This window comes from Cavia porcellus, unplaced genomic scaffold (assembly GCF_034190915.1).
Source record: "Cavia porcellus strain 051 isolate PalLab524CR breed Dunkin Hartley unplaced genomic scaffold, mCavPor4.1 scaffold_5, whole genome shotgun sequence".
NCBI lineage: Eukaryota > Metazoa > Chordata > Mammalia > Rodentia > Caviidae > Cavia > Cavia porcellus.
Window position 1 is genome coordinate 34,696,923 of NW_026947488.1, and position 13,259 is coordinate 34,710,181.

The 13,259-nt window shown below is 52.2% G+C and overlaps 1 long non-coding RNA gene across 3 annotated transcripts; it reads right to left on the reverse strand.

Moving 5' to 3' along the window:
• Positions 1 to 3,624: 3,624 nt before the first annotated feature.
• LOC106029036 (uncharacterized) lies at positions 3,625 to 12,830 on the reverse strand. 3 transcript variants are annotated; one of them, XR_010047467.1, is made up of 4 exons: positions 12,134 to 12,830; positions 7,964 to 8,554; positions 6,512 to 6,693; positions 3,625 to 4,918 (listed from the first exon to the last, which is right to left on the reverse strand). It is a non-coding gene; the product is annotated as an uncharacterized LOC106029036 (long non-coding RNA). The 3 variants fall into 3 exon arrangements; XR_001202678.2 differs by lacking the exon at positions 12,134 to 12,830 and having other exon boundaries at positions 7,964 to 9,815; XR_002788232.2 differs by lacking the exon at positions 12,134 to 12,830 and having other exon boundaries at positions 6,523 to 6,693; positions 7,964 to 9,812.
• Positions 12,831 to 13,259: the final 429 nt, after the last annotated feature.

The following is a 13,259-nucleotide window of genomic DNA, read 5'->3' on the forward strand; positions in this document are numbered from 1 at the left end:
AATACAAAGCAGACTAAGGGGTCGAAAGAGGAGAGGGAAGGGACAGGAAAAGCATGCATGGTGTTGGCGGGCACTGTGCCCAAATGGCTTGGCAACACTGGGAGACACAGGACGGATCATAGGGTCCTGATTTATCCCACCTAGGCAGAGAGAAAGCACAAGAGCTACTTCAGTGGATAGTCAGCCTCTGAGATTCTCCCGGGAACAGCGTGCTTAAAACTAAGCGCAAATAGGACCGGGTTGCGACACCCTATGTCTACAGGTCCTCGGGGCAGCAGTTCCTTGGTTCAGCTGCTGAACTCTCCCATTGGCTGATGCAAGTGCTAAAAGCCTCAGCCCCTTCCAGCCCAAGGAGCCTGGAGCTCCGCCCACTCCTGTGGGGCAGGCCACTGCAGCTCTGGAAATACACATCGGAGCCTGGCTTGGTGGCCCCGTGGTCCCGTTACTCAGGAGTCTGAGACGAAAGGACCCCCTTAGCACAAAAGTGCCACACCAGCCTGGGAAACAGCAAGACCCCATCTCAAAAAATAAAAGAGGCCACATCTGTCCTGCGGGCCAAGACTACCACGCCAGACCCTATTCCCCAACCCTGCAACAAGCAGATGCAGGACAGCTTCAGCCAGAAGGAGACCTGGCCCAAGACTGGAGGCCACATGCTGGGAAGATGCCAGGTGTCCAGCAGCCCCAGCATGGATTCCCCTCCCCCATGGCCTCCTGGCCACCCTACCTGTCATGGCTGTGCCAGGTGTGGCTGTGTCACCCAGGGGTCCTTGCCCAGAGGCCACAGCTCCCCAGGGATGCCCTAGACCCCTACTGTAGCCCCCTCGGCACCACACACACTCGTTCCCAGCTCCTCCTGGCACTGCGTCGAGGGGACTGGCCATGCCCTGGGGTCCCCTCTACTCCTGGCACATGTCAGAGTGCATACATGACACTGTGACCCTTCCTGCCCTTGCTGCACAGCCACAGGTGGCTCAGCAGTCACAGCAACCTTTGGTCACCACAGACCTGTTCAGCACCGGGGGTAACCAAGTCCCCAGGGAACAGATATCACACAGGAAGCCACTGCACACAGGTCAGGTAGCCCCATTATGGTCAGGAGGGCAGGGATGGACTGAAGATGCCTCTGCCAGGGCAATCGGAGGAGCTCCCTCCACTGCCCACGGATGACTCCTGTCCTGCACACAGCTCAATAGCACTTTTAAAAGATACAGGGAGTGAGCCAGGCATGGCAGGGCACACCTTTCATTCCAGCACTCAGGAGGCTGAGACAGGAGGAGCATCACGAGTCTGAGGCCAGCTCAGGCTACAGAGTGAGACCCTGTCTTATAACATCCAGAATCATCATTGTCCCTCACCATCTTCCTTTCCAGTCCATAGCATCCTGGATCACAGGCGGAGCACCAGCAAGCTCAAGGGCCACTTCCGGCTGCCACCCCAGCAGAACCGCTTCCAGGCTGCCCCTCGGTCCCCGGTTACCCCAGGGTGCCTGCTGCGCTGTTGCTGAGGCCTCCTCTGTAGTAGCACCCCAGGCCCCAGCTGAAACAATCAAACCCTAGAACAGCCTTCCCGCCTCATCAGCAACATACAGTTCCGCATTGTTTCCAGCAGAGGACGCCAGAGAGGAGCCGACCTCGCCGCAGGCCTGGATCAGGGCCGAGGACCTGGGCTGCCAAGCTTCTTCAGCTCAGCGCTCCCAGTGTCCACCTGCACACAGCCTCCTCCACGCGGACGCAGCAGGGAACAGGCCCTGAAACCGCTGCTGAGAAACTAAGCCAGGAATGGTGGCACTTGCCTGCACGCTAGGAAGCTGAAGCTGGAGGGTCACAAGATCAAGCCCAGCCTGGGCAACTTGGTGACTTAGCAAGATTCTGTCACAAATAAAAATGAAAATAAATGCATAAGGAGGACTGGGGAGTTGCTCAGCATGAAGGCACCGCGTTCAGCCCCTAGTACCACACACACACACACACACACACACACACACCACACCCCCTACTTTGCTTTACAGTCCCAGCTGGGGGGTTTGGACTGGAGGCTGCCTGCCACTCCAAGCGCTTTGTGGTGATCCCCAGAAACCCCTCAGTTTTCCACGGCTCCCATGTTCCTCCACACACGTCAGTGTGACCCACGTTCCTTCATGGGCTCACCCTGCCCCATTTCCCTGGGTGCGGGAGGGACTGGTACACAAGGCCACCCACAGCCCTGTCCCCAGCGGAGGCCCCACCCCAGGCCACCAGGAACTTGGGATCACCGTCTTCCTGGGACTCCCACTTGATCTTTAGCTTGAGCCTATCTAAGTAGGGGGTTTCAGCAAGTGTCTAAGAAAGGAAGAGAAAGATGGTGTTTTTAGATGGACCTTCAATTTCCAATTTTCTTTTCTAACTCACTTCCTTCTCTGTTGCCATTTGGATCTGACATCACTGTGCCAAGGTCTGGGCTCTGACCTGCAGTACAGCTGGGAGTTGATGGGCGCTGTAGGCCCTGGGCCTGTGTGGGTAGAAGGAAGGAGTTTGGGGCAAGGACCTGAGGGGTCCCAGGACCCTCTCCCCATCCCTATCTCTTCTCCTCTCCTCCCTTCTTCCCACCCTTCTCTCTCAGTCTCTGTGTCTGTGTGTCTGTGTGTCTCTCTCCCTCTCCTTCCCAACCACCATGATGTGAGCAGCTCTGCTCTAACACATACACTCACCATCTGCCTCACCATGGCCAAAGCAACAGAGCCAATAGACCATGGATTGAATCCCCCCAAACCATGAGCCTGGTAAACTTTTCTTGCCTAAATCATTACAGCAACAGAAAGCTGACTGCATCTCCTCCTGCCTTGGCCTCCCGAGGGCTGGGCTGAAAGTTGAGCTCCACCACACCTGGCTCCTTGAATTTCTTTTCTAGGTGGCAAAAGGAAATAGCCTCCTGGAACCTGGGAGATGCAGCTCAGGCTCATGGCGGGGAACTTCAGCAGGGAGCTGGACTGAGCCCCACACTGCCCCAAGTGGCACTCGGGGGCAGCTCTACCCACATAAAGGCAGGGTGAGGTGAAAGCTCTGCCCCTCATCCATTCAGGGGTCCCCAGGGGACGTCCTCACTGAGCAGCTCCTCTAGCGTCAGCCAGGTGACGTGTGTCCCCTGCCCCAGGAGCGTCCCTGGCTCCCAGTCAGGCTCCAGGGCAGCACATCCTAGGAGAAAGGCCAGCTGCATGAGGGGGCAGCGGTGCCCTGTGCCACACCTGCTGTCATCCCCAGCTCATACTGGGGACACCCCGAGGGTCCCCTCCTCACTCAGACTCCTGGAAGCTCACCAGCACCCTTCACCCCTCGAAGTGACCCCAGTTCTACCTCACATTCAGCTTCTTCAGGTGGATGCTGAGGTGCCCAAGGCAGGCACGAGCCAGGCTCTCACTTACGGGAGAAGAAGCTTGGAGGACACTCAGTGGGGCACGAAGCAAGGTCCCAGGGTGAGACCCTTACGCTGACAGCCCTCAAACTCCCAAATACCACTGGTTTCTCAGCAAAAACCACTATCAACAGTTTAAGAGGCAAAATTCTCACTTCTGAAACTTGACTTTCAACCCAAGGCAGTTAATTCACCAAATTTGACATTTGTGCTTGACAAATGGGCTTGCAGCTCTTTTGAAAGTACCATGCATATTTAATTGGCTTATAATCTGTCATGTGAAGGTATCGGTTCAGGAGGAAGATTGAACAACTCACCAATTTCCAAGGGTTTACTGAGCATTTGTTGTATGCATGACATTAGGACTCAGCAAATTCAAGAGGGATTAAAAAGGAAAGGAAGAGCTGCATGCGGTGGTCCACTCTGGGAGGCTGAGGCAGGAGGGTCACAAATTCAAGCCGAGTCTGGGCTACTTAGTGACTTACAACCTTGTCTCAAAAATTAGAGAAATGAAATAAAAAGGGCTTAGCACAAAGACACTGAGTTCAATCCCTAGGACGAGAGAGAGAGAGAGAGAGAGAGAGAGAGAGAGAGAGAGAGAGAGAGAGAGAGAGAGAGACAGAGAGAGAGAGAGAGAGAGAGAGAGAGGAGATTATAGTATTCCTGCTTCTAATATAAAATATCTTTTTAATAGAAAGAGGTATTAATTGGCTCATATTATGGAAGATAATAAAATGAAAAATCTGTAAAATTTTGAAGACAATATGACAAAGACATTACTAGAAGTTTGACTGCCTGAAGTTGTATCCATTTGGACACCTAACCTTATCTTTCTAGATTGGACCTTGTGGCTTAAACATATTAGGGCTTTATTTTCTCATGGAGAAGTCAGGAAGTCAGATCTCCTGAGCCACTCTAGCAGCTTCAAAGACTCAGACTCCATCTGTTTCCTTTTTCTTCTCATGGTCCCAAGGTGGCTTCAAAGGCTCCAGAGAGCTTGTCTATGATCTCAAAGAAAGGAAGAAGCAATGAATAACAGGCCCTGTCCAACTAGTGAAGTCGACTGTCGTAAGCAAGCTTATGAGGGAAGCCTCAGCGACTTCTGGGAACAGTGGGGAAGGAATGTGGGCATCAGGAGGTATTCAAGAGCCAGGGAAGGGTGTGAGCAGCTGGGCCGTGTGCATGACCACTGCTCACAACCTCCAGGAAACGGGCAGGGGACGGCGTGGCTGTAGATAACACTCTCCCCGCGGCTTGGGAAATATGGGGCGAGAGCACCAGGCGCTTTGCAGATGAGCAGTGACGTCAGCCGTGCGTCATCAGCAGTTTGACGTCATTACTGTGCCAGATGCCACATGACATCTATGACGTCTCCCTGTAAAGCTGTCCTGAAGCACGCTGACCTTTGCACTCCTCGTGACACTACGACGGCGTCTTGTAACTGCGTATGTTTCAGATCCTCCTACATCCGAGCCCTGTGCAGCTGAATTTGGAGATGTCATCATCCTTCATGCGTCAGCGCAAACTCCTATGTGAACAGCATTTACATCAGGGAGATGTGCGTGACTCGAAAAGCGAAGCCTAACATAGAATAAACTCAGCAATCCTAAATAAGGGCTATGGGCTAATATGCGCTTGTTTAGGGTCAGCCAGTAGAACTGGTGTTGATCTAAGTGCCTGTGGTCACCAGCACCAAAAGTCAGAAGTCTGGAGTTGTGACCAGGCCATGCAGCCCTCAGTGGGCTTTTGGGGACTGAGCCGCTCGCGACAGATGCCTCTGCGTTGGCTCATGGAGAAGAGACGCTGGCTGCCCATCCCTGACCATGGCAGGACTTACCCTAAATTCTGCAAAGAGAAATCATTTCTTCCCTTTAAGCCAAGCTTTCCTGTGAAAAACTGTGACTCCACCTCCAGAAGGCAGACAGCGCTCCTCCTCCACGCCCCTGTGGGTTCTGTTCCTAAATATAACCGCTCCCGAGGGCCGGTGGCCTGGGAGACGGGACACTGTCTGGGCTCATAGTCCCTGTGTCGGGGCTGGGTTCAGCGGGGTCGGAGCTGGCTGCCAGAAGCCGAGTGAGGTAGCACAGGGATGAGGAAACAAACCCTAACTGAATTTTTTAGGAGACTGCAGCTTCCAGGACTGGAGGAAGTGACCCCAGGCCACCACATCAGCCCCTTTTGGTTCTGTTTAGGTTCTTGCCTCTTAGACCTCTCCCACCCGAATTTCTCAGGAAGGCCGAACCCTGTGACCTGGCTGAACTGAGAATATAAACAGTGCACCCTGATCCTAAGAGCCTTGAGCAGGTAGAGAGGGCACATCATTGTTTACAGGTTTAATTACATATTTAAAAAAAAAAACAAACTAGACCCATATCTGGAAAATGGGCCAGAGCTCCTCTGGTGTGGTCCCTGTTTTCCTAGGATTTCCATCACCCCAAGAGAAGCAGAAATGATCTCCATTCTAGAAAATAAGTGACCCTCTCACAGTTGCATTGTTCAACTGTGTACTTACACTTCTGCCTAATAACACACCTTCCCTGAGTCCCTCATCATGGACCCTGCGACTTCCTCCTCCCTGATGAGCAGGGCCGGCCTGCTCCATGGCTAGGTGGGTTAGGGTCCTCGCCTCAGCTTCAGGATGCTCCTCAGGCCTGTCCATGCACATGATGTTTAAAAACCACTTGGAAAGTTTTTCTCATTTACTGTGCCAGTCACCTGTGACCCGGCAGCGGGGAAGGCTGTCCCTTACTCTGTCACAAATAAGAACCCACCTGTTAATGAGTACAGGGACTGTCTGTGGCACCAGAGCCCACACCAGTGATGCCTTGGTGACATCTGGTGGGTCATGACTGTGGCAAACAGCCCACACCTGGGCTCAGCCATCTGGTGGGAAGAAGGATTAGGAACTTGTTTTGGGGCTACCTTAACATAGCAAGCACCCCAGTGTCTGTCAGGTTGTGCTGCTAGTTGGGGGGCCATCTGGAGGATCGCAGAGACTGTAGGGAAGCTAAAGGACATGGCTCTTAGGCTCTTAGGCACCAGCCCACCCTACAGACTGGACGCTGTGGGAATGTGACCTGGAATGCGGCAACGCTGGCTCTCTGCTTCTAAGACCACGCACTTTGTCCTTACAGGCTGTGTCTGGGTGCACATCAGTCACTCTTGTCGAGTCCCATCCCCTGGCACCACTGCTTAGGACACAGGACAGTTCCTGTGCCCAGCTGGGAGACTCCAGTCAGCATGGCATCAACCCAGATTCAGGATTCACAACTGGCTGCAGTTCTCGGGCCGGGAGCAGTCATTCTGTCCAAGAGAAACATTTCATGTGGGTGACGACTGGCAAACAGACAAGAAGCCCAAGTGCCAACTCAGACTTTGGCCAACCAGGATCCTAGCTAGGTAGGACAGGAGAAATAAAAGGTAACCAGGAAAAAAACAGGAAATCACAACTAAAACGTTCAAGAAGACTGCAACTCCTGAAACCGGTGGAAGTGACCCCAGGGGACTCATCCACCTCCCTTCCCTTCTGGACCTCTCCCACGGGAATCCTCAGGAATGCGGACCCCGTGATCCGGCCTATTTGAGGAAGTGAAGAACAGACACCTGATCCTAAAGTAAAGGACAGATTGAGAGAATCCAAAGAATGTTTAAATTACGTCCCTACAAGAAAAGCAGACTGGGCCCAAACCTACAGAACAGGGCCAAGGCCCTCCTGGGGGTGACCGCTTCCCCCAGGGTTCCCACCCCTTGAGAGATGCATAATAGTCCCATTTCAGGCACAATCTCTCTGTGCTCTCTTGAGGGCCCAACCTCTAGTTCTTGCACTACGTCGGACTTTTTTATTTCTGCCCAGTAAATCCTTCCCGAGCCTTCTGCTGGCCAGCCTTGAAAATTCTTTCTCTGCAGCAGAAGCAGCAACTGCAAAGTGTCCTCCAGGAGGGATGGGGTGGCTTCCTGACCTTGGCTGGCGGCCCCTGGGCCTGTGGGTGACACTGGGAGTCTCTGAGGGGCAAAGAGGGTCTCAGTCCACCCACTTTGGAATTAGGTTGTGCATTGGCCCAAGGGAAAAGCGCTGTACTTCTACCCTCTACCCCACAAACACTCTAATACGAGCAATTGGATTGCCTGGAAAGCGAGCTTATTTGTTATTATGTATGGTAACAAAATATTGTAAGAAATGCAAATACCCACGGGCAGAGGCCTGGCTAATAAGCTTTGGCACATCCATGTGACCAAGTTGCTAAAAAAGGAAATTACAATGGTGGATTTTATTCGTCAACTTGATGGGTCAAAGGGTGCCTGATACTTGATTCAGAATGAACACATCATCGAGGATCTCTGCAGGGGTGGATTTGGATGGCATTAACACTCAAACCAGAGCCCAAGTAAAGCAGATTGCCTTCTGCTACATGGATGGGCCTCACATAATCAGTTGAAGTAGAATTTAAAGGCTGATCCTGCCCAAAGATAGAATTCCTCCTGCCTGACACTGCCTGTCTTAGTTACTTTTTACTCGTCACTGAGACAAAATACCTGAAGCCCAAAGTTGGGAAAGGAAAGGTTTATTTCTTACAGTTTTTGGAGGTTTCAGTCCACACTCAGTTGGCTCCAAGGCAGGCAGGCATGGCTGGGCTGCAGTTCATAGCGGCTGCAAACAGCAAACAGGAACCAGCAAAGAGCAAGACACACCTTCTTCCTGCCATTACATCAGATCCTGGCTCCACCCTTTTGTGGGTGGAGCACTAACACCATCAATTCAAGCACTAGACAATGAACCAATCATAAATGCACAATGCAAACTCATGAGGCCTGGGGGACACAGACATAAACCATGACACTGCCTTTGAGCTGGGACCCCAGCTTCCTCCTGCCTCTGAACTCAGACGTGGCACCAGCTCTTTCTGCTTCTCTAGCTGCCGCCTTCAGAGGGGATCTGCCAAGGTGGGAGCTCAGCAGATTCTATAACCACACAAGCTGATGTTGTAGCAGAATCTTTCTCTGTCTGCCCACACCCCACGAAGTCTGCTTCTCCAGAAAACACGGCAGAACCTTTGGAGAGACATCCAGGACACTCTGCAGAGACCAGCCGGGGGAGGGTTGCGTGCTGCATGGCTTTTACCAGGACAGTGGGCGCACCGGCACATGCTGCATTTAATACACTTTCCTAAGTAGAAGAGTAAATAAGAAAAATGCAAGTGGTCACCTGCAGGAGAGGGGAAGGAAGAAAGCAGACAGTCACGGGCAGAAGCTGCACTTCTATGGCTGCATCTTGTTTTATTTGACTTTGGAATCTCATAAATATGTTGAAATGCACGTGAAAAAAATAATGTTCTGCTTCTATAAATTTCTCTATTAAAATTAGGAGACCTGGCATGGTAAACATGTGTGGGTCACCTCCAACTGGAGGTCATCTGAAAGCAAGAAAGATGCTATGTTTTCTAGGAAAACGTGGTGCACTGGAGATGGAAGGGACAGAACCTTGGAGACCAGAACTGTGCAGAAAAGAACCGCTCAGTGGTAGCTGAGTCCCTCCCACTGGTCACGAGGACACACCCGGTACTGCTTTCTGAACAATGAATGTGTCAATCAACTGGCCCACCTAGCAGGTGGCTCAGTCTGGAAACGGGAAACGTGGCTTGGTGAAAATCTACACTAGAGATGGAAAATAGAGACGATTTTAGGCAGAGGATGGAACAAGGCAGGCAAAGGTGCGGCCCAAATTAGCCTGCAAGACAGGAAAAATCTCAAAGGCAGAAAAGCAAACACACCCAGAAGCATTTGGCTGAGGTCGGAGACAGAACCTATGGATTAGAACATGGATTTGTCAAAGCCTACACTTTGTTTCAGAACAGAGGAAGCTCAGGAGCCCACACTGCCAGCTCTGTTCTGTGTCTTGCAGACACTGGGCCATTTTAAGTTCTTCCCACATTAACTGGCTTTGTGTCCAGCCATTCTAACCCTAACCCTAACTTCCAAATCCTGGGGCTGTGAGGAACTAATCTAATGTGTGCAGGAATTCATCGTTCTGTGTAACTATTTTGCAAGATATGGCCAATGCCCCGTACAGTAGCCCTCAGAGGGATGAGGCTTGCTGGGTGGGGGCAGTGGCTCGTGTGTGTGGGGTGTCCCATCCTGCTCACCCGCTGCAGAGCATGACAGGGGCAGCCCGCAGCCCTGATGGTATCCAGCCTCACATACCCTCAAACACAACTTCCAGTCACTATGCACCAAGGAAAAACAGATCAGATTTGCTGGGGTCACCTCTGTGTTCTGTGATTGTCCGCTGCTCCCCAGACATGCATATGTTATCCATGGAGGGGGAGGGCAACAAGAGCTGCAGGGGTCCAACAGTGCCTTCCAGGGAAGCCTCAAGGAGAGACTGTAGGGGGACCCTGTCTGACCAGCGGTTCCATCCCCTCCCCCTTGGATGGGACCCCGCCGAGCAGCGTCCCCATGAAGTATGACCCTCTCCTTCTTCTCCATCCTCATTAAGCCCTGGTATTGGCTTCCTCTCCTCCCTTATCACACTTCCTCCAGGGTCCTCCCTGCATAAACTGCTTATGCTCAGACTTTTTTAGTTGCTTGGCACACAGATGAAAAGAGCCAAGGAGACTCACAAAGCCCTGAGTTCAGCAGCTCACGCAAGAGAATCCATCCTAGTTACTCCTCGCCTTGCTGTGAGATAATACTCAGCACTAACAAGCTAAGAAGGAGGGGAGGGGTTTCTTTTGGCTCCCATGTCAGTCCATGGTCAGCTACTCCAGGGGAGGGTGAAGGGCAGAGGGATCTGGCAAAAGAGAGCTGCTCCCAGTATGAGGGACAGGAAGCAGAGAAAGAAGGGAGGAACCAGAGAAGGAAAATAACCTTCCAGGTCACATCCACAGTGACCGCCTGGTCCACCCAGGTCCCGCCTCCTAATACAAGTGACCTATAGCACCCCCATAACCCAGCCACTTTCCAAAGGTCCTGCCTGTAATCCAGTGAGGATTTAGGGGGACATCTAGATAGAAACCATTATAGAATGGCTATGCACAGCTCTGTAGTGGGCTCAGGCCTGCAGCAGTGTGTGATGGTTTGAGGACCCCTAGAGCACTGCAGAAGCCTGCGGGGTGCTTCTGGAGGTATGGGATAGGCCGCTGGATGAGGAAGACTCACTGCCAAGGCAGGGAGGCACGGTGCAACCTCTGGAGGCCTGAGGAAAAGAGAGCAATTTCTTCTTTCTTTCTCTCTTGCTCTCTCTTTCTCACCTGGAAAGAAGAAACACCCTTTTCCTCCTGCCCCAGACATCAGCACTTCCCACTCCAAGAGTGACACCAGGGGCCCCAGTGTGCAGGCCTGGAGCAGAGTTACACCTTTGCTTCCCTGGTCGGAGCTTCTGGCTCAGACGTGTTACACTGCAGCCCCCAGCTGCCCACTGGCAGAGCATCCACAGTGGACTCCATAGGAGGGGTACCCACTCTTTTTCCGCCTCTCCCCTGTATCTCCATCTTCCTTGGACTCTGCTCTCTGAAGAGTCCCTCGCACTGGGACTGTGGAGGCAGGAAGAGCGCAGCCATGAGGAGCCTGGGGCCGGAGCCTTCACAGACAGAGGCCCAGCGCCCATGAGACCACATGTGGAGAGGGATAGCATCCTCGTGGAGGTTGGCCATCGCAGACCCCTGCGGCCCTGTCCTTGGCACTGATGTGGCCGTCTCAAGGAGACTTTCCAAGTCAAGGCTGAGCTGGTGGCCAGTCCTCCCAGATCCTGATCCAGACCTGTGTGTGGCCTCAGGTCCCAGAGCTTCCCGAGCTCTCCATAACCACCCAGTGCCTCCCTCACCTTGCGGTTGCCCTGAGTGCTGGGTGAGACACTTTCATCCAAAGTCCAGAGCTTTTCAGGGAGATCTTGGAAACAGACTCCAGCTTTCCTCACCCCATTGTGTCCCAGCTCCAGATAAACAGTTCTCGCCCTAGAGTTGCTTTGATCACTGGGCCTCTCCTCCTCCTCTGTCCTCACCCTCCCTCTAAACCCTTAAGAGGCTGGACTCCACTGGGGTAATCTGTGCACCCGCCTGCCACACAGATGCTTGGCTGGACTCAGAAATCCTGCATTATTCCAGACCACCCAGCTGATATTTTATTTTCAATATGAATGCCCGGGCCGTACAATGGCCTCGTTGTATGGCACCCTCGGGCTGTGGCAAAGCCTGGCTGTAATCTCCCAGTATAAAGGACCACAGGGCTCAGGTTATCCTTACCACTTTTGTGAGCCCTTGCCAAATCCTTTGGGAAGCTGGTGCAGCCTGCAGCAGTGTCTTCTGCCACTGCCTCCCTGGAGCCATTTGCAGGGATTTCCCTGCATGATACACACACAGGTGGCCACTGCCTGTGCCAGTGCATCCACGTGCTGACACCCACCGAGTGCTCACCCCAACACTGGGCTCGCCGTTGCCCTCCTCCCAGGTTTACTCCCACCTTCTTCCACCTCTTGCTCCTGAAAGGACTTTGTTCTCAGCTGCAGCCTTAGAAAGACACGAGCTGAGGAGGATAAAGCCCTGGGCCCAAGGAAACCCTGCAGCACGAGCCACAAGGCGTCAGTCTTGATGTACCTGGAGAGCAAGACAGACGCCTGTGCTGTGAACAGCAAAACTCTCCTGTGGACATCTGTATTTCCATTGCTAAAAATGCCTCTCCGCTGCTTCTAAAGTATTGCTGATGAGCCTTGACTTTAGGCACTGAAAAAGAAGAGGTTTTGGAGAATTACCTGCGGGCACCTTGATTTTCAGCAACTGTGGAGCAGGAGTGTCAGTGTCACAAAGGAACTTGCAAGAAAGCAGAGTGTGAGTCAGAATCTGCATTTTAACAAGAGCCCCAGGTGGGTGGCCACCATTTGAGAAATCTGCTCAACAAACCTGTTATCTATTCCAGAGAAAGACAGACAGACAGACAGACAGACAGACAGACACAGACAGAGACGGAGAATGAACAAGAGAATGAATTCCAGAGAAAGGCACAGAAACAGAGACAAAAGATGAATTTCAGAGAGAAAGAGGCAGAATTCCAGAGAGAGAGAGAAAAAAAAAATATGAATTCCAGAGACAGAAACAGAGAATTAATTCCAGAGGAAAGAATTAATTCCAGAGACAGAATTCCAGAAAAATAGAGCCAGTCGAGAAAGACAGAGAATTCCAGATAAAGAAACAGAATTCCAGAAAGAGAGATAGACCCAGAATTCCAGAGAAAGCAAGAAAGAAACAGTGAGAGAGACGGAGACAGAAAAATGAATTTCAGAGAAAGAGGAAGAATTCCTGAGAGAGACAGAGACAGAGACAGAGAGAGAGACAGAGAGAGAGAGAGAGAGAGAGAGAGAGACAGAGAGAGAGAGAGAGAGAGAGAGAGAGAGAGAACATGTGCGTTAAAGGAGCCCTTGATGCCAGCCCCCGTGAAAACAGACAGGATCATTTCCCAGGATTTGGAGCAGATTCTGGCATTCCAGGATTCCCTGAAAGAGCTGGATCGTGGGAACTGCCTCTCAGGAAGGCATGGAGAGTGCAGGGTGAAGCCGGAGAACGCGGTTTGGTGAGTTCTTGGCAAGGAGCACAGGAGTGCAAGGAAAGTTATGGGGGGCAAAGGTCACCTCACTGGGAGCCGCCCAGGGCCAACAGCTTCATCAATTCTCAAAGCCCTTGATCATGGGCTATGGAAACAGTGTTATTTAAGATGTTTCCCTTTGGTGAGAGTATTTCTGTTCCTCCTGTTTTTAGACACATTTTTCCATGACACACATGCACGCGCACATGAGCACACTCAATAGTGGCGGCTCCTGCAGTCTTGCTGTGCCCAGAGTCAGCTGCTTTGGGCCGCTGTGCTGCCCTCACCATCTCCATCTG